Raw genomic sequence first — 21,696 nt, 5'->3', positions numbered from 1 at the left:
GGCAGCAACAAGCCTCTCCTATCTGCTGGGATTGCCAGGTGGCATATGCTGTGCCTGTTCAAAGATGCCTGTTGCTTACAGGTATAGCCATTTAATGCAGGGCCGGCTCTAGGTAGAGCCCCGGTGGCGTGGGGTGCCAGGGCGCCGGGCGCTGCACAGTGAAACCACACCGAAGCCATGCTGCGCCCTGCAAGGGCGGGGGCACAGGAGCGATCTCTGCCCCTCAGCGCCAGGGCGCCCGACCTGCTCGAGACTGCCCTGATTTTATGCTAGTTTGCATAAGGGAGTTTCTACCCAAAGTATCTGCCAGAGAAATAAAGGATCTGGAAAGGTTTACCTCGCTCAGAGCTGCCAAGGCTGCATCACTTAGGAAGATAATACTCTTTAGTATTTCGTATCCATCTCTTAATAAACAACACAACAGGGTGTCCTTTCAACCAACTTCCGATGATAGAGAGGAGCCAAGTTTCGACAATTTATTTAGCCACTTTTGACTTTGACAAATTTAAGCAGGTGTGTTAAGTCTCTAGGGCCTTAATTATGTGCTCATTTATTTAAGGAGGCGGGGGTGGGAGTCTGCACTCAATTCAGCTTCCTTCCGCTCTGGTTGCTTGAATAGAATTGTGGCAATTTTTCTTTTCTTTTTTTTTTAAAAAAATGATTTTATATGTTTCCCTCCCTGCCGCCCAATGGTTTTAATGATTTTTTTCAGGATAGGAGGAGGAGAGATTATAATTAGGTATCATTTTAAAAAGACAGGGGGATGTGTGAAAAGGGAACTGTGTGAATAGCTTTGTTTAAAGGTATTTAAAACAGGCAGAAATTCAAGCCCATTGTGCAGGGTACATAAACATTGTATTTTTAAAGCACATTGGAAGCACATCCTTTGCCTTAAAGAATTCTGGGTATTGTAGTTTACCCCTCACAGAACTACAATTCCCAGCAGCAGCGCCCAGCATTCTTTAAGCAGGAGAAATGTACTTCAAATGTTTGTAACCACAGCCTGAGTCTTCTCCATGGAGGGTTGAAGCTGTTCATTTTCTTTCTGTTTGAACAGCCTTGAAAGGCACAACAAAATACCAATGGAGAGTTTATGCTTTCACCATTTTGGGGCTCCCCAAGCAGAACCTGTCACACACCCCACACCCCCTATGCTCTTAAAACCAGGTATAAAATTAGACGTTGGCCACAAGGTTCCTTCACTGCAGGGGGTTGGACTAGATGACCCCGGGGTCAGGGGCGTACCCAGCATCCGGCAGGTTAGGGCTCCTGCCCCTCTCTAGAAGCAATAAAATTAAAATAAAATAAACACCCGACACGGCAGCTTGCCGACCAGCTCCCTGAAAAGCGGCTCCTGCCCCTCCCTCCCCGCCTGACTGTCGGGCAAGGCAGCGGCTCGAGTCGGGAGAAGCAGCCTCCGCAAAGCTGCTGTTCTCCCTTTGGCTCCTTCCCTATCTCGCAGCCCCAGCGGGGCTCCTTCCCTCCCAGAAAAGTGGCTTCCCCTCTCCCTCCCCACCCGGCAAGGCAGCGGCTGGAGTTGTGAGCAGCAGCCTCAGCAAAGCTGTTCCTCTCCCTCCCTGACTCGCTGTCAAACTGAAGGAGGTTTTCCTGCAAGCTCTTCCTTCCTTCTTCTTCTTCCTCCTTTTTAGTTCACTTTGGTCTGGCAATTTGTGAAAATTATTACTGTATGATAAATGGCCTCAAAAGTTTTGCTTTTTAAAATATCTTTTTTGCAGCAGCTCCTCCTGTGCCCAGCCCATCGTTGTTCGTTTGAGCTCAACAGCCACATAAAGAAGGAGCTGTGAGCTCAAATCCAATTCACACCCCAAGTAGTAAAATAAAAAAATTCCTTCAGTAGCACCTTAAAGACCAACTAAGTTTTTATTTTGGTATGAGCTTTCGTGTGCATGCACACTTCTTCAGATACCCATGCACACGAAAGCTCATACCAAAATAAAAACTTAGTTGGTCTTTAAGGTGCTACTGAAGGAATTTTTTTATTTTACTTCGATCCAGACCAACACGGCTACCTACCTGTAACCAACACCCCAAGTAGATTTGCCTGGGGGCAGGGATTTAATTTGCATCTTGCAAATCCCTGACATTCTTTTGTTTCAAAGGAAGAACCTGTGTATTTCAGTTCTTCACCTCAAAGAAATGCAAGCCCCTCTCTTGAGCTGGTTTAGGTATCCAAAGCTTGCCAAATTATAGCAAACTGTTATTGTCCTTTCTTAAGTGCTCCTCTGGTTCCTGGTTTATGCTTTCTGGGCTGTAGCTCAGTATAGATCAACTGCCTTGCATTGCCCTAGGACGGTTCAGTTGCAGGCATGTCCAGGTAGAGTCAGAAACTCTGGAAAGCTGCTGCCAGTCAGTGTAGACAATACTAAACAAGATTGACCAATTGACTTAGTATAAAGCAACTATAAACAAGCAGCTAAGCAGTTTACATTAAATAATAGGATGAATGGTTGACTCAGTGGATCATGTACCTGTGAGTACCATATTTGCAGTTTATCAGGTAGTAATTGACAGCATGTACACGGAACAAAACTGAAAGGCTATGTTGCTGAAGGTTGGGTCTATGAGAGCATACTTATTGCTATGGCAGCAAAGCACATTATTGGCGGGGCGGGGGAGTGACCAATATGATCCAGGGGTTGGAGCAATTCCCCTATGAGGAAATGTTACAAAACCTGGGGCATTATAACTTTTTTAAAAAAGGCAAGTAATTGGGGGTGGGAATGAGAGATTTTTATCCTTCTCATAATACTAGAACCAGGGAATATCCAATTAAGTGGATGTGAAATTCAATCTATTTCAGCATTTTAACTTTTTGTACGTTTTAAAGTGGGGGGGGGGGAATCAAGTTTTGTAAGAACAGAAGGCACCCCACCTATCAAGTCTTTGCTGGAGAGAAAATATGTCTGAAGATCTGCATATGACCTTCTCCACCTGCCCCCCTTATTTCTCTTCTTCCCAGGAGGGGTGAGGGGTTAAAATTAGGAGCTGGGTTTGATTTGATCACTGGCAGTTTATTAATCTTTAAATCCTACCTAAGATAAAATGAATCAGCCCTATAGATAGGTATAGATAGATCCCCAGCCAAGCTCTCCTGGGCAGCCCCATTGCCACTGCAGAGCACTCCTTCAGCTCACCAGGTCTCACCTGGTGAATGGGGATTGGGCTAGAGGGTGGTTTGGCAGGGCACATACCAAACTTTCTGTGGGATGGCCGCCCCTGGAGCCCTTTCCAGTGACTGCCACAGAGAAGCCTGTTTTTATATTTATTGGAGTATTTTAATCATAGGATCACAGAACTAGATGGTTGGAAGGGACCCCTGAGGGTCCTCTAGACCAACCCCCTCCAGTGCAGGAATCACAGCACAAGCATCTCTCCCAAAACAAGTTTGCTCTATCTTTCCTGTGAACAGCCCTTCAGATACAACAGAATCATTCACATAGTTGGATGGGAACCACCAGGATCATCTAGTCCAACCCCCTGCAATGCAGGAATATTTTGCCCAACATGGGGCTTGAAACCACAACATTAAGAGTCTCATGCTTTACTGACTGAGGTTTGTTTATGTTTCCTGTTTTATTTTCCCAAGCAGAGATAATGTGTAAGCGTGGTGTCAGCTCCCTAAAAAAAGGTCAGTTTCACCTGGGCTCCGTAGCCCCGCCCACATTCCCACTTCGTGGCCCCTCCCCTCCCGTGTCTTGGCCCCGCCCCTGAATGACCATGGCTTGCCCCCCCCTAGTTTTGATCCTGGGTACGCCCCTGCCCGGGGTCCCTTCCAATTCGACAGTTCCCTGATTCTGCCTACGCATTTGTTGCATGCATGTGTTGTGCTTTCTAGATGCTCATGTAAAACACTTTGCATGGGCACACTTCCAATTCGACAATTCTGTGATTTATTGCTGCATCTCCACGTGTTGCCCCTCCACTTATTGCGAGGTATTTCAATGGAAAGAGGAATTATACCAGGGATGCTCTCCCCATTTTATGCTGCGAACCGTCTAGAGATCTTCCGACGAAGGGCAGAATACACCTTTAAATCTCTGTGGTGCAATGGTTCAGTGCGTCTGTTAACCAGAAGGCTGGTGGTTCGAGCCCACCCAGGGATCCCTGCATTGCAAGGGGTTGGACTAGAGGACCCTGGGGGGTCCCTTCCAACTCAAACTGAATAAAGGATAATAAAAGCTGCCGTTCAGCTTCCTCTGAAGCTTTTTTTTTTCCAGGGGGTGGGGCGAGGGCAAGGAGGCGCGGCTGCCTCCAAGCACAGCGAAAAGCAACCTGGAAGAGCCTTTCAAACAAAACAGGGCAAGGCGCGGACGTTCCTGCCCAACGCCTGCGGGAAACCGCGCTCGGGAGCCGGTTGGTGGCGTTGGAAAGCCGTTAGCCTCGTCTCCCTTGGGCGCCGCCCTCCCCGCTCCTGCTCGCCCCAGGTGGAGCCTGGCTCTCCGGACCCCGCCGTGCCCTGGTGCCCCAGGAGGGCGGCTGCCTCGGGGAATGGTGAGCCGGAAGGACGGGGCGCTGGCCGGGCGAGAGGGGGTCGAGGGCGCCACCCTCCCGAGCAGGCTGGCATGGCCGCAGGGGGGCGGAGGAGGCGCAGGGCGGAAGGGGCGCAGCAGGGGCGGCAGCGCCAGGCTCCGTCTCTTGAGGCAGCAGCCTCTCCTTAGGTAGTGAGGTCCAGGTGTCTGAAGTTGGTGATAGACTGGATGAGGCCTAACAAACTGAAAGTTAATTCAGATTGGTTGGTGGGAAGCCATCTGCTGAGCCTGTTCTGGATGGGGTTTCGCGCACCCATCCTTGAAAGAGAAGATTTGCACCTTGATGGTGCTTGTGAGTTTGGCTATTACAGGATGATGAACCAAAGGTAGCAGCGGCCAGTAGTTTTTTTGCCCACTACACCAGCTGAACAAACTTTTAGCCACAGAGATGCATACCACAGGGACCTCAAAATTGGACTACTGCAATGCATTCCACGTGGGGCTGCCTTGGAAGAGTGGGCAGGGTGCACCATTTCCCCTTCTTCCAGGGGTGCCTCCTCCGCCGGGAGAGGGAGGGTTCCCTTGGCCAGGACTTCTGCGATCAGCATTCCCCCCCCCCCCACACACACACCATGGACGAGTGAAGTGAGTGAAGACAAGGATGATGATGGGTATTTAAAATTCTGCAATTCTCAATTTCTTCTCTAAAGGACATAAGATGTTATTGTTAAATACCAAGGTGATTTTTAAAAATGCATAAAATTAACCCTGAAAAACTTTTGCAATAACTGAACTTTGTAAACTTTTTGTGGAATAAGCATTAATTTTTAGGACAATGAAGTTGTAATGTTATTCTTTTAAAAAGCACCTTGAGTTTACAAATTATATTGCGTGGGAAGTGTAAATAATATGAACATGATTACCTGACAGTGTGGCACTTTTAGAATCTACTTTATGTTGTCATTAAAAAGTCAGTTTTAAAATACATATTAAGAAGTAAACTACCACCATCAAATACAGTAAGGCTAAAATGTTTCTCCCCTAGCCTTCCTCATAGCAAAACCATCCAAAACGTCATCAAAATTTGTTTGTCTAAGTTTGTCACTTTCAGTGTACAGAATGCTCAGTGCGGACAACCTCTCTTGAGACATTGTGGCCCTTAATTCATTTTTTTTTTTTTGAGTCTTGAAAAACTCCTCTCTCCTGAGCAGTTAGTGACCATAAGGCTAAGAAATAGCTGCAAGGTTGCTTCCACCTTTGGAAAGGCCATCTGAATTTTTTCCTTGTATATAATTTGATAAAGTTCTGCATGAGACAGAGAATGCTCTGCTGTAAAACCTATGGCTTCGTCTCACATGCAGGTGAAAGTACAAAAGTTCATCAATAAGTTTCAGGTCAATATATTCTGGGTACACTTTCATCAACTGTTCAACACCTTGCTTAATTTCTTCTTTAGATGCTGTCAAATTAGCAAGAATGGCAAACAATTGTGCAACATCATTTTACACAGTGTTTCTTTTTAAATTGGTCTCAAGTGCATCTAATATAGGAATAAGAGATTTTAGCTTAAACCTACCCCCCGCCCCACAGTGAGCCGGGGAGAAGGGAAACTCTGCTGCCCCTGCCAGAGGTGGCGACAGGATCAGCGCCCCGAAAGCGCTCCTTTCGGGGCACTCTTTCCACCGCTGCCTCTCGCAAGAGCAGGCTTCCTCCCCCCCCCCTTTTCTCTCTCCTTTCTTTCTCTCTCTCTCTCTCTCTCCCACCCCTTCCTTCCTTCCTTCTCTCTCTCTTCCCTCCTTCCCTCTCTCTCTCTCTCTCTTTCCCTCTCACCCCCTCCTCCCTCCAACCCTTACACACACACTCTCTCTTTCCCTCTCACCCCCTGGGGGGCACCAGAAAGTGATCTGCCTAGAGCGCAAAAAACCCTAGCACCGGCCCTGGTTGGCTAGAATATATGCAAACAGTTTGTAATCATTGGGCCTATAATTTTTAACTAAAGTTATATCTGAATCTTGTTTTGGTATTAATGTTATATAGGCTTCTTTCCATGTTTCTGGGACTTCCCCTGTTTTTACAATCTCATTCATCATAACCTTTAAAGGAATCACAAGCTGTTCATTTAGTTTTTTTATAATACTTTGCTGAAATTCCATCTGGCCCTGGAGATTTACCTGTCTTTGCTTGGTTTATTGCTTCTAATAGTTCCTGCACTTAGTAGGCATTTAGTAATGTCAGCTTTCCTTCTTTTATTTTTGAAGGTTACCTGACCCTTGAGCTGGGGAAGGCTGTGCAGCTGGTTGTTGACTCTGGGCCTGCTGGCTCCGGATTCTGAGATGGAAAATTCTGAGGTGTGCAGATACTCAACAGCCTAGCTTGTCAGGGCAAAAGTCCCTGCAGGTCTCTGCGGTTAGCAGAAGATGGAAGTTCTAGCCAAATACAGGAGCAAAACAGTGGTCAGTAAACCACAATCTTTATTGTTGTGCAAGAGGTCCCCACACAGAGTAAGAACCCCGAACATGGGTTACAAGCTCTTTGAAGACCATCCCTCCCTACCCTGAATATATTTCCAGAACCATAATTGATACATCGCTGATACATCATCATCATCATGTCACAAGGAGGGAGGGGAGTCATGAGGTTACCCAAGTTCATAAACTTGCCCCAGTTATCAGATCAAGTTCCTAACACCTTAAGTACCCACCACCTAAAGAACTATTCATATTTTTGCCTTCTGGCCTTCCCGAGGATGGGCTGTGGGAAACCCATCAATGGATGTTCATTGTTCCCCTCAAGGGAGGCATGTTCTGTACTTGACTGTATATCCCAAGGATTATGGAGAGGGTGGTATCCAAGTTGAGTACATGACCTCTCGCTTAAAGGATTACGGAGGAAGGCGATGTCCAAGTCCACCTTTCCTTTTGAAGCAAAATGTCAGGTTAGTAAAAGGTTAGTAGTCCATCAGTCCTGGGACCCAGGTGGCGCTGTGGGTTAAACCACAGAGTCAAGGGCTTGCTGATCAGAAGGTCGGCGGTTCAAATCCCTGCAACGGGGTGAGCTCCTGTTGTTCGGTCCCAGCTCCTGCCCACCTAGCAGTTCAAAAGCACATCAGAAGTGCAAGTAGATAAATAGGGACCGCTCCGGCAGGAAGGTAAACGGCATTTCCGTGTGCTGCTCTGGTTCGCCAGAAGCAGCTTTGTCATGCTGACCACATGACCCGGAAGCTGTCTGTGGACAAACGCCGGCTCCCTCGGCCTATAGAGCGAGATGAGCGCTGCAACCCCAGAGTCAGACACGACTGGACCTGATGGTCAGGGGCCCCTTTACCTTTACCCTTTTGTCCATCAGCAGGTCAAGTACAAGGGGATACAATTTTGACACTTTCTTGCAACAATGCAACAAGTTTTGCCAATAGAAACCAGAAGGGATACAATTTGCGAGCTTTCTCCATTAACAGTGCAAAGGCTTATTGTCCAGGGGTTTTGAGGGAGGAGAGGTGTTGAGAGGTGACAAAAATGATTTCCAATAAGTGCCCCCCTTCCCCCCCTTTATTTGCATAAGACGTCCTTGAGTCTATACTCTGAATAGTGACACCAGGGACCTAGAAGGGGCAGGGCTTGTCAGCCCAACCCCTGCACAGTCTCATCAGGGCTGGCCTTAAGGCAACTGGAGTAATTTCGCCAAATTGGGTCCCGCGGGCCACACCAGATTGCATATTCATGCATTTTTGTAGATTCATTCAATCCATATTCATGATGGCCAATTTATAACCATAAGAAGGGGGAAACCCCAATAAGAGGCTGGGATAGAATGAATGACCACTGGCGGAAAACTGATTTACTAAGGGTGAAATCTTAACTGCACTTACCTGGGAGTAAGAGCCACTGCATTCAGCAGGACTTGCTTCTGAGTACAGTCATACCTCGGGTTGCGTTCGACACAGGTTATGAACGTGCCGATCCTGGAACATACCGGGTTTTGGCATGTGCATGTGCAGAAGCGCTAAATCGTGCTTTGTGCATGCGCAGAAGCACTGGATCGCTCCACGTGCATGCGCAGATTTGGCGCTTCAGGTTGCGGGCCATACAGGTTGCGGACAGGGCTCCGGAATGGATCCCGCATGTAATGAGAGGTACCACTGTATATAGGATTGTGCTGGATGCTGCTACAATATTAGCGGTAGCAATTATTCTGATTCTTCTCTTCATTTTACCTGCCATTCTTACATGCAATTATTTCTCCGTCCATTTACTTGGGAGTAAGCCCCATGGAATTCACAAGGACTTAGTTCTGAGTAGACATCATTAGGTTTATACTGTTAGTCACTTTTCTTTGCATTAAATAGTCCATAGCAGGTGAGACAGTTAAATCAAAAGTTGCTCCTTGTTGATATGAATCCACAATCCTATACCCACTTATTTGGGAGTAACCCCCATTGAAGTCAACAGGGCTTACTTCTGAGTAGACATGCGTCGGCTTGTGCTGTAAATTAGCCACACTTTCATAATTTAATGGGACTTAGCTAGCTGCGACTAACTGATTTCAACAGAACCAAAGTGTGGCTAACTTTCAGCACACACCAATACATGGTTCCATGTGCATTGACAGAATCATATAATTGTAGAGTTAGAAGGGGTCTTGGGGTCATCTAGTCCAACCCCTGAGGCACAGTCTTTCCTTAAAGAATTCTGGGCAATGCAATTCCTTAAGTGTTGCTGGGTCTGGCAACTATCTGAGGAGTAAACTACAGGGCCTAGAATTCTTTGGGGGAAAGAATGTAAAGGTGTAGCATGCACATGTAAAACATGAAAGGGGGTTAACTCAGAAGTAAGTCCCCTTCTATGACTTGCTTTTGTTTTTTTATGCTTTCCCATCCAGGACAGTCCAAGCTGTAAGGTGAAGCTCACAACAGCCTGAATTACTTCTTTCTATCAACAGATCACAACAGCCTGCACTGCTCACTGAAATGCTGTTTCTCAGAAGGTTGCCTTGCCATGAGTGCTGTATCCCAGAGCATGCTGCAGTTGGGCCAGTGTTCTCTCTTGTGCCCCAAAGAAAGAGACACGATCACTGGGGAAATGGCGAGGTTCATTCCGTGGTGGAGGTCTGCCCAGCATTGGTAGAGAGCGATGGCAAACTCCATGCTCAGGTTCTGTGGTTCAGGATGTCAGTATAAAAGCTGTCCTGCGCTTGATCTTCCTCCAAGTCTTCTATTATCAGGTCATCTCAATGGAAACGAAGAGAAGGCTAGCAATTGCAACTGTTTTAGGAAGTTTCTTATATACCCTGAACATATCCTTGGAAATAGACATTACCTTCATGTTTTCCTTGTTCTTTCTTCCTGCTGCCATCTTCTTCCAGATTGGGATGGCAGGAGGTCTGCAAAGCCTACAGGGAAACAAAGAACCACATGGGATATGTTTTTTTTCTGCACCTCAAAACAGGCCTCAGACAGTTGATCCATTGTCCTCCGTTGAGCCCCAAAGAAAGAGACTGGGGAAATGGCGAGGTTCATTCCGCGGTGGAGCTCTTATTTTCTTCTCAAGCTGTTGGACCACAGCGGGAAGCTTCTGAACATAGACATGGAAATAAACATTACCTTCATGCTTCCTTTTGTTCTCCATCAGAGGGGCAGCTCTACAGGGAAACAAAGAGCCACATGCGATAAGATTATTTATCTACACCTCAAAATAGGCCTCAGACAGAGACCACATGGTCTGAGGGATAAAAAAGGTTGCTGACCCTTCCTCTTCTAAATCTTCCAGGATGATCTCTTCTGAAAGGAAAAGAAGAGAAGGTGGGGTTAGACTTTCTTACACACACAGCCTAGAAAAAGAAGAAGGAAAATGTGATGAATGGTGGAGCCCTTATTTCTTCTCAAGCTGTTGGACCACAGCAGGAAGTCTTGGGCTGAGAGGTAGAGCTCTTCTGAAAGGAAAAGAAGAGAAGGCTGGCAGTTAGAGAGACTTTCTTATATACACTGAACATATACATGGAAATAGACATGACCTTCATCTTTGCTTTTCTCTGTCACGGGGGAGGAATTTGGAGCCTACAGGGAAACAAAGAGCCACATGCCATAAGATTATTCATCTAAACCTCAAAATAGGCCTCAGACAGAGACCTTTCCTAAGAAACCTTAGGGACTGGGTGCAGGGTCTTACCTTTGGGGTTTTTTGGAAGACGGTACTATGGCGGGGTAAGGCGGAGGGGGTGGGGGAGGGGGTGGGGGAGGGGAGGACTGGGGCATGGGGGAAACTTTATTACGCCGGAAGCGAAATACGCGCCTGAACCTAGAAAACCTAGAAAAGAAAAAGCAAAATGCACTGAGACAGGATTTTAGTTTAAAGGTTAATGGGCAAAATTTAGGCCACAACTTAATTGATTGGAAATAGACATGACCTTCATGTTGTCCTGCGCCATCTTTCTCCACGTGAGGAAGGGAGGAGGTATTTGGAGCCTACCGGGAAACAAAGAGCCACATGCGATAAGATTATTTATCTAAACCTCAAAATAGGCCTCAGACAGAGACCACATGGTCTGAGGGATGAAAAAGGTTGCTGACCCTTCCTCTTCCAAATCTTCCACGATGAGCTCTTCTGAAAGGAAAAGAAGAGAAGGTGGCAGTTAGACTTTCTTAGATATGGAAATAATCATTACCTTCATCTTTCCTCTTCTGTTTCACCGGGGAGGAATTTGGAGCCTACAGGGAAACAAAGAGCCACATGCGAGAAGATTATTCATCTAAACCTCAAAATAGGCCTCAGACAGAGACCTTTCCTAAGAAACCTTAGGGACTGGCTTTTGGGTTTTGTGGAAGAGGGTATGGCGGGGTAAGGCGGAGGGGGTGGGGGAGGGGAGGGGGAGGACTATGGCATGGGAGAAACTTTATTTCGTCGAAGACGAAAAACTCGTCGGATCCTGGAAAGCCTGGTTTCTGCATTCATGAATCTAAGCGCACTATCATCACAGAATTCAGTTGTGCATCAAGGCGTTGGCGCCCCCCCCCCCAATAATAAAAACGCACTGAGACAGGATTTTAATTTAAAGGTTAATGGGCAAAATTTTCTGGAACAGGGTATGGCGGAGTAAGGCGGAGGGGGAGGTGGTGGGCGAGGGGGAGGACTCTGGGATGGGGAAAACTTTGTTTCTTCTTCCTAGGCGAAGAACTCCTCTCAGCCTTGAAAGTCTAGAAAAGAAAGAGAAATGGGTCTCACAGCTTGTACTCTCTAATGCCTCTGAGCTCAAGAGGAATTCACTATCATCACAGAATGCAGATGCTGAGAGACATCCTACTTACATGTCTACCTTCTTCCTGTAACAAACGCGAAATGATCCAACCGTAGGAGCTCGCCAGGCCTTTTTGCACTCTGGTGACCATTGAGCCAGCAGAGGGAGGTGTCACAATGGCTTCTGTAAAACAGGGGCTGTCCCTGGAAAATAGGGACACTTGGCAGGTCTCCTGAGGTGCCCAGATGGGAGACCACCAGGAAACCCATAATATGGTGCTTAGAATTATACAGACCAACTTATTCCTTAAATAAATACATATATATATATAGACACACTGCCTTTTTGTCTTTTCTCACGCAAGAATCTTTCACTAAGTCCGAAAGAGGCCTTCTGCTCACAAAAGTGCACCTGTGGGCCTGAGCCTCCTAAATAGCTCTACTTTGGAGCAAGGTTTTCTGACCCCAGTGGAAATTAGTTCCTAGTGAGCATGCTTGGGTTTGTGGTATGAGGAACAGGACACTGCTCTCAAGAAAGGGAAGAGCTAGCTTTATTAACGTTTGCCACGTGTTGGTGTTTGTAAAGGGTAAAGGTAAAGGGACCCCTGACCATTCAGTCCAGTCGCGGACGACTCTGGGGTTGAGGCACTAATCTCGCTGTACTTGTCGAGGGAGCCAGCGTTTGTCCGCAGACAACTCCCAGGTCATATGGCCAGCATGACTAAGCTGCTTCTGGCAAACCAGAGCAGTGCACAGAAATGCCATTTACCTTCCCACCGGAGCGGTACTTATCTACTTGAACTTTGACGTGCTTTCGAACTGCTAGGTTGGCAGGAGCTGGGACCGAACAAGGGGAGCTCACCCCGTCACGGGGATTCGAACCGCCGACCTTCTGATCGGCAGGCCCTAGGCTCAGTGGTTTAGACCACAGCGCCACCCACGTCCCTACATATGCACCTCATTTTCCCAAAGGAAACATGAACCCTGGTAAAGGGCAAAGACTCCTGGAACCCCACACCACTTGGCAGAGACTGGGGTGGTCCATAAGAAGATGTTCTCTTCACATGTCAATGGTAGAGAAAGGGTTCTGTCGTATTTTCTGTTGTTCACCCTCCGGAAGAGATCTGTGCAAAAGGCACAAGGAGAGAAACAGCAACAGTTGTTCTGTACACAAACAGAAGTTCTAGTGCTAGTGGAACTACTTCTCTCGACACCACCTTTTCTTTTAATCCTTCTTTCAAGGTGCTCAGGACCACTTTGTGTCCAGAGCTGACAACAAACCGGCAGTGCAATCCTATAGACATCTACTGAAATGTAAGGCTAGTTGACTTCATTGTGACTTACTTTCAGGTATTTGTGTGGTGGATTACAGCCTAAATCAAGCATTTGACCAGGTGAGTGCAGATGCTACTTCATAGTTTTCTCTGAGGCCATGAAACCTTGAGCCATGGCTATCAAGGTTTGGGGTGGAGGAGGGAGAGAGCTGGAATGTTGAGACCTGAGGAAATAACTACAGTGTTGAAGATAACATACCACAGGTATCAAGACTAGATGCTAGAAAGTGACTGATTTGTGGCTGAAATAGAATCCACTTTTGATCTGACCCTTACCTGTCCTTCAGTCACAAATCCACTGATATAAATTCACAAGCTGTTTCATTTTACTTTGGGTAACACATTACCTATTGTGGAGAAAGGCCTGTGAATAAAATACCTACTTCTCTTTAAAATAGAAGAATACTATAACTTCTAAACCTTGAGTAATATAGTATTCCGTGGCTGTGGGTCATGAATTTTTGCACCTTGCAAGGTGATGAACCACACTGGTTTGTTGACTGATTATGAATGCCTGTAAACCACACTGCTTTCTTCTTCCTCCTCCTCCTCCTCCTCCTCCTCCTCCTCCTCCTCCTCCTCCTCCTCCTTTCAGGCATCCTGACAGTTCTGTGGAATTCAGCTGTCCTGGCAGTAGCTGTGAAGCGCTCCTTCCATCTCAGGTCACCTGAGCTCCTGACGGTTAATTTGGCCGTAATCGATCTTGGAATGGCCATCAGCACGTATCCCCTGGCTATTGCTTCTGCCTGGAACCATTCCTGTTCCTGTCCCCCTGCATTTATTATGCCCTGATGGGTTTCCTGTTTGGTGTCGCCAGCATGATGACCTTGTCTGTGATGGCTGTAATCCGCTTTCTTGTAACCCACTCTTCAAAGTCCAATAGTGAGTAACAAAGCGCCGGAGGGTGGCAAAGGTGAAAGAGTTTCAAAGCTTACACTTCATGTTGAGGCCAAGGGCATAATATTTTAAAGACCCTTTGTGTGAGTTTATAGATCAGATATATTCAGCATTACTGCAGTAAACAATAGGGACGGATATAGTCTGGCCATAAATATGTTTTGGGCTGTAAATTGAAACACATAATACCATGTAGGAGTTCCAACTGTGTTGCTGGTGTGAAAAACACTGTTCTTGTTTCCACTGGCTGTGTACCTCTGCTATTAGCCAAAGAGAGTTAACCACATTAACCAATAGAAATGTCCCTGAGAACACTTTAAGGAGGCTTATGAATGTTGTCAGGCAATACACACAAAGGTATCACACGAGGCGAGTGTGTTCTATATAGCCATAACTCAAGGAATTATTCTTGTACATAATGTCTCCACAGCCCAAGCAAAGGGTCATGGCTTACAGATCATGCAGATGATGCCATGCTTGGTCTTTGCCATCTCCAAATAGAACCTGGGAATCCTGAAACCCAGGAGAGCTGGACAACAGAGCTACAGGGATAATTGCCTGGCAGATTTCTAGGTTATCTAGGTGTTGGTGTCTAGAGTCTACCTTTTCTTTTCTTTTCCTAGGTAATACAATCAACGGAAAAGTCATCCATGTTTCTATTGCCTTCATCTGGCTGTTTGCAGCCCTCTGGGCCATGTTGCCTCTGCTAGGCTGGGGGCATTACAGCCCAGAACCATTTGGCACTTCCTGCACCATAGCCTGAAGCCAGTTCCACAACTCGTCTAATGTGCTTTCCTTTATTCTGTGAATGTTCATTCTGTGTACCATTCTCCAGCAATTACCACCATCATCTGTTACTTGGGCATAGTCTGGTGGGTTCCTAAAACCTCTCAAGAGATGCAGAACTTCAACAGGACTTCAAATGCAGCAAAACTTGGTGGTCTGTGTTGTTGTGAGCAGAGTATTTTTGTACTATTTTAAAGAGCAAAAGGAACACAGTGCTCCTTTGACTCAGACATTAGTTCTGTCATCCTGAAGCAAAGTTCTTAACCCGAGGGACTATTTTTGGTTAGCGGACTCTGAAGCGTCTGTAACCTGAGGTACCGGTACCACTGTTTTGGGGAAATGCCAAAGCACTAATGGATGCTATGGACTGGGCTGTTTGTGTGTGGTTGCCTTCAGTTATAGTTTGTGATCCATTTGAGTTTCAGACATTGAGCTATTCCTCTGTTTTTCATTGGTATGAAAGCTATGAGATGCTAAAGCTCTGTCGTATTCTCTTCTATAGGGCTATAATTTGAAACAGGTGGCATTCCATTATGATGTAAAGCATCTGATAAACACAAAGGATGTTCTTCTAAATTTCTTATCCTGATCTTGTGTTATTTTTTTTACTGCTAGAGGGCTGTTGTACTGCAGAGGCTACTGCTTTTGGGTCTTGGGATAAAATGAACGGACAGCCTAAAATGAATGCAAGAGATAATTGTTTAAATATCTCTTAAATGTTAAGGCACTAATCCTTCATTTCTCTCTCACCGATTTGCAAATATAAAAAGCCAGCTAGTAACTAATTCTAAGTGGTTTTTACAGTGTGGGATTCCTCAGCACATGGACACCATATGCCGCAGTCAGCTTCTGGTCAATATTTCACTCCAGTGAATCAATACCGCCCATCGTTACCTTGCTGCCATGTCTTTTTGCTAAATCCTCAACAGCCTACAACCCTTGTCATTTACTATACTTTCAGCAAACCTTTCTGGCATGAAATTAAGCGCCTCCAGTGTGGCTGTAGTCAGAAAGTTTACTTTAGCACCAAGCATCCCACCATAGCCATGTGTCAGTGATTTGGCCAGGAAGGGATAACGCACACGTTTCTTCATTCAGAAAGACAGGCAGTGGAGAAGTTCCAAATCCATCAGCTGCACCTGCAGAAGTCTTATTTGAAAACGTTGCTCCAAAGTCCAGATCATGAAATCTCCCAGGGAAACACTGCAAGGGCAGGAATTCCTATGAGGTTTATAATAACCTGCTTTCAGGATCCCTATGATGAATTCCGAGGTCTCTGTTCTTTATTTATTAAAAAAGACCTGCCAGCAAGAAATGAGGCATCTCATGGAATTTGGAGCACATGGACTAAATGAGAATTTGCTATATTCATAGCTGGCAGAGGGGGTAGTTATGCAGTTAAAAGAGATTGTAATGTTAGTGAACTTGGCATTTGTTTTTGTGCTTTTGTTGGACTGTATGTGATGTTGAGCTCAGGTGTCAATGATGGAGTCTCAAGAGGCACAGGCGTCTTGAAGTATAAGAAAAGACCTTTGCTTAATGGGCTGTTAACACCTCCCCCTTCAATACTCCTAGAACCTTACAAAAATGGACTTTTAATAAAAGGGCCGCTCTACCAGTCTACCCGTTTTGTGCATGTCATCTCAGTAAAGGATTCGTGAGGCCACAGAACTGGAAATTGCCCATATCGCCCATGAGGCCACCAGCTTCAGACTCTACAGAGGCTATTGAGCAGGAAAAGAAAAGGGTAGATTTTTCCTACCAGGGGTAGGAAAAGGATTTTTGTCAATCTGACAAGCAAACAAAGCTAGGGGAACGAGACTGGAGTGAAAGGGCAAGTGGCATGTGAACAAGCATTACGAAAGAGCAGGACATAATTTCACCATCTCTCTGTTCAGTGTCAATAAGATTTATTTTCAATTTTAATTTGCATTTTAAAAGATACAAAGTTTATTTCAGATATAATGCAGTCTTAGATGCAAAATTTTAAAATTTACTCATTTCATTTAAGATTCTTTGATAAATTTTACATACATATGTAATAATATTGCAGATGATTTCCCACTTTCTAAGCAAGCATAAGGCAAAACCAGAAAATTCCGCTTTGGAGCGCGGAACGGCACGGCTTGCGGCACACGGCAGGGTGCGGCTCAGCAGTGCAGCACGGAGAGGCTGGCAGCGTGCGGCTGTGAGCGGCTCTGGGGCAGCTTGCGGCGCATGGCACGGTGCTGATCGGCGGCGCAGGAGGGAGCGGCTACAGCTTCATCTCTGCAAGCTTTCTTTCTTTCTTTTTTTTAGAAATATAAACTTTATTTCATTTAAAAACACATACAAAATCAACATAACACAAAATCAACATAACACAAAATCAACCATAACACAAAATCAAAATAACACAAAATCAAAATAACACAAAATAAACACAACTCATGCATTCTTCAAATAATATCAAACTAAATCAAATCATAATAAATCAAGTTGAAATCATATTTAAATCACATATATAAAAAAATAATTGATCATTCATTCTAAATTATATCTTTAACATCAATTAAGACAAAAAAAGAAAAGATCCCAATTCTCAATAGATCCCCTATGCCTCCCCCCTCCCCTATATTAAAAAAAAGACTTCCAGTCACCTTATACCTTGGTCTATTATTGTTCTTTGCCAATTATATATACACGCCTATTTTTCTGAATTTCCCTGGATATCTTTTAATTTTGTGTCTTTTATATATCTGCCAAAAGGTTTGTTTTTTCAATCTGTCTTTTTTGATATTGTTTTAGCGGTCCCCAATTTTTCCCCAAACTGCTTTCTTTTATACCTTTTTGCCTGCCCTCTTTGATTGATAAATTTTGGTATGTTATTATCTTTTCTATCCATTCTTCCTTTTTTGGTATTTTTTCACTTTTCCAATTGATTGCGACAATTAGTCTGCCGGCCGCTGTTGCGTGCATAACTAAACACCTATCCTTTTCCTTTATCTCATTGCTTAACAATCCCAATATAAACATTTCTGCATCTTTTTTAAAGGGGTATTTTAAGATTTTTTTCAGTTCGTTATATACATCATCCCAAAACTTTTTTATTTTCTCACATTGCCACCAGATATGTAATTGGGTTCCCGGTTCCTTTAGGCATCTCCAACATGCATTGCTTGCTCCTTTGTACATTTTAGCTACCTTGGTGGGTGTCAAATACCATCTATATTGGACCTTTAAAATTTTTCTTTTAAATCATAATTTGAAACACATTTCAAATCCCGCCTCCACAAATTTTCCCATCTATCAATTGTGATATCCCTCCCAAAATCTTTGGCCCACCTAATCATTGTATCCTTCGTCATTTCATCCTTGGTTTCCCACTCTAATAATAATTCATATATAATTTTAATATATTTTCCCCTCCCTTCTAACAAAAAAATTCCTAATTTAGACATTTCCCTTTCGAATCCCACCTTTTTATCCAATTGAAAGCGTTGTCTAATTTGAAAATATTGTAGCCACACATTACAAAATTTTTTGATCTTATCATATTCTTTTAATTTCCATTCTCCTTCCGTTTCTTCAAATAATAATTCTTTATATGTTGGCCATCTTACTTCCGTGTTTCTTTTTCTGACTGATATTATTTCAAATGGCGACACCCACCATGGCGTTTTAGGTTCCAATATTCTCTGATATTTCTTCCTCTAGCAGTGATTTTAGATTGATGCTGGCAAACCGCATCAGATAAAAACTAGCTATCAAAACCCTCAGCTATCAAACACAACGTACAGTGCTGGCAAACCTTCCTGTACGTCAGTATGCACAAACACGCATCCACAAGTTGGGTCAGGGGGACATTAGAGGGCAGCAGGTCACTACTGGACTGGCCAGAGTTGGGAGGATCCTGATGGAACCGGTTAGAGCAGGTTAGAACAGGGGAGGCTAGTCCAAGCCTGAAGGGTCAGACCCAGGTGAGGAGGAAGACAATGGGAAAATGGCAGAGTGGTGGAAAAACCCCAAGAGTCACAAGATTGAGAGGAGGGGGATGTTTAAGGAGTAGGCATGTGACAGGGCAAGGTCTGAGGAGTATGTGAGGACCAGGCACTTCCTCTATGGCGGAGTTTTGGGGTGTTGGCAGGATGTGACCTATGCAAGAACACCACCTCTTTGGGGCTTGACCAATTGTCATTGGATGAAGGATGCACCTCTGGTTAAACATTGACAGTTCTTAAAATTTTCAATAAAAGGGGACGCCTGCTTTCATTCTGGGCGACCTTCCGGATCCACATTCTGTCTCCCGCTGTGTTCTTTATCCCGTGCTCCCCACATCTGGTGACCCAGGCAACGTGATAACAATCTGGCAATCATCCCTTCTCATACCAGACTGGAATAGTCTTTGAGCTCTCAGCATTCGTGCTTCTCGTGAGTATGGGATTTTCGATGTCAACTCCAATTAAGCATGCAGAAGAGTTGAATCAGGTTTTGAAAATTTTTAGTCAGACAGAAACTGCAACTTTGCAGGAATTGGAACAATTAGTTCAGGAAATTTGGATGCAATGTCCGTGGTATAGTGAAAAGGGGTCTCTGGACTTACGTGTCTGGGACAAAATAGGAAAGCAACTGCTTTCCCCGCCACGTGCACCCATTGCGTTAATCGCAATTTGGAAGAAGTGTCGAGATGCAATTGAAATGTTGGGGGTTCAAGGGAAGTATGACAAGGCGCCACCTCAATCTGAATTTCAGCTCTCGGGGGGGGGGGGGAGTTTCCTGACCTCCCGTCTGATGGCTCAGTCATCGTCTTTGCAAGCTCAAAACCAGTCTATCACCTCTTCCTTGCCCCATGAAAAGGCTGGGAGGAAGGTTTTCAGAATGGGTTTCTTAAAGGGACAGCTGAAGGGAATGCTAGCTGGGGAGGAATTAGAGGCAGGGCTGCTTTTGCTGCTGTTTTGTTTTTGCTTCTTCCTCTTCCTCTTTTTGCTCTACCATTCTCTCTCCTGCTGCCACCATTTGCCACCCTCTGGATGGCTTGGTCACGGAGGGCAGTGTAGCGGGGATGGTGGAGCTGGAAGGTTTTTTGATGGCTTTCTTTTCATCCTCCTTGTGTCCCTGATGGGTTTGTTTTTTGCTATTGCCACTGCTGTGGGCCTCGCACGGCTCCTGCTGCTTCTCCTGCTGCTGCTCCTCGTGCCTTTCACCATCTTGGTGGGAGCAGCAGAATCCTCCGCCACCTCAACAACTTGCAACTTGCAGGGGCAAGTGCTGGCCTCCCTCCTCCTCCTGCGGTCGCTGCTCAGGTGACATGCGAAGACGTAGAGAGGCGGTGGATGTGGACACACTGTCATGAGTGGCTTACCTTTTTATGGACATGGGTTTCTTGCATCCTGTTCAACCACTGAGAAAGCAGATTTAATAATGTGTTTATACACTGTAGGTCAGTTTTCTGAGCCAGAGTTCAGTATATTTTTGGGAACTGTTCCTCATGGCTATAGAGATTCATCTTCCATTTGCATGACTGGGGCTATGCTTGCTCTGGGGTTAACATGTTTATCAGTTTCATTTGGCTATGCCCTCACAGTAATTTTCAGAGTCCATTTAATGTGCTGGTTCTTGCGATTGAATGGTTTATGGTAACAGCCCTTTGATAAGTACCGTAGTACAGGGAATGGAGGCGCACAGTAAATCCTAGTAGCCTCCTTTCCTTGTCGAAGCTGTTGTGTGTCATCTTCCTTGCAGCTGCTGTAATGCTTCTGCGGGCGCAAGCACAGGAAACAGCTTTTTGCAGTCAGACACCTAATTTAGTTGTCTGTTTGATTCTTTCAACTCTCTGATTTGAAAGTGATGCAGACTTCCACAGGTTTTAGTTGTTTTTATTATAAATTATTTCCCCTCGTTTTCAAATGCATGATTGCCCTATACCCACTTAGATATTAATAGGTTTAGATTTGGTTAAAGAATGGGAATGCTGGAAAACTCACTGTTTACATTTGTTTTCAAGAGCCACCCAATTCATTGCCAGTAGCCCAACTCCAGAGGATTTCACTGCTTGCATTAAAATGAGTCTCCAATTGTAGAATTGGTAGCTGATTTTTGTTGTGTACTTTATTTCCCATTTATAGGTGTGAGCATGGGAGTCTTATCTCTTCTCTATGTAGTCTAGTTAAATCTGATTTCTATCTTAGTGTAAGAAATTTACTTCTGATTGCTCTTCATAGAATTTTTCCTTTTCAGACTCTGGCTAAAATCCATTTTCAGAAGGAGTTCCAGTAACACGGATGTGAGGGACAGAGGATATCGCGAAGTCCCTCCCCTCCTGAGTTCAAGCCCATCCCTGAGCACAGGGGAAAGCAGAGAGAGTTCCGATTCCAATGGGGAAGCAGGAAGTCGTGTCCGAGGCTCAGGCAAGGTAGAGGAGCCAGGGTCCCAGGTGGGACAGGAAGGGGCGAATAAGGGGGGGGAGACCCATCCCCCCAACTCCGGAATTACGCAGAAAGAGGAGGGGAAAGAGGATGGGTCTGCCAAAGCTTTTGTGTTGGAGAAAGACGCGCCAAAAGCCATTCGGAGGTTCTGGAACCGACTGACCACATCACTCCGTGTAAATAGCAATGACTTCAGCACTGTAAATATGCAGCACCAATAAAAGAATAAAATGCAGAGCTGCGTAGCGTCGTTACTCTGAAGTAGCCCACTCCGGCCACTGTGACAGCAACCTCCGAATCCTTTTTGGGGCTACTTTGGAGTTGCCGGGATGAGCGTGTCAGAGGCGGAGAGATGGCGGCAGATCGCGGAGCAAGCCCAGCAAGAACTGCAGCAGCTGTCGCTGCAGGCGCAGGGGGAATTGAAGGCAGCTAAAGAAGAGACTAAGAAGGTCCAGGACGACCGGCTACAACTTGCGGAACAGGTGAGAGCGCTACAGGAAAGAGAGCAGGAATTAAGGGCGGTGGCGGTAGACCTCCAAAACAAGCTGGATGCAGAGAA

General features: G+C 45.4%; 1 pseudogene; it reads left to right on the top strand.

Moving 5' to 3' along the window:
• Positions 1-13,638: 13,638 nt before the first annotated feature.
• Positions 13,639-15,919, top strand: LOC132591856 (opsin-5-like; annotated as a pseudogene).
• Positions 15,920-21,696: the final 5,777 nt, after the last annotated feature.

The sequence above is a fragment of the Zootoca vivipara genome, chromosome 3, assembly GCF_963506605.1.
Source record: "Zootoca vivipara chromosome 3, rZooViv1.1, whole genome shotgun sequence".
Taxonomy (NCBI): domain Eukaryota; kingdom Metazoa; phylum Chordata; class Lepidosauria; order Squamata; family Lacertidae; genus Zootoca; species Zootoca vivipara.
Note: the sequence above shows the minus strand (reverse complement) of the source record. Positions and strands in the feature narration are given on the sequence as shown.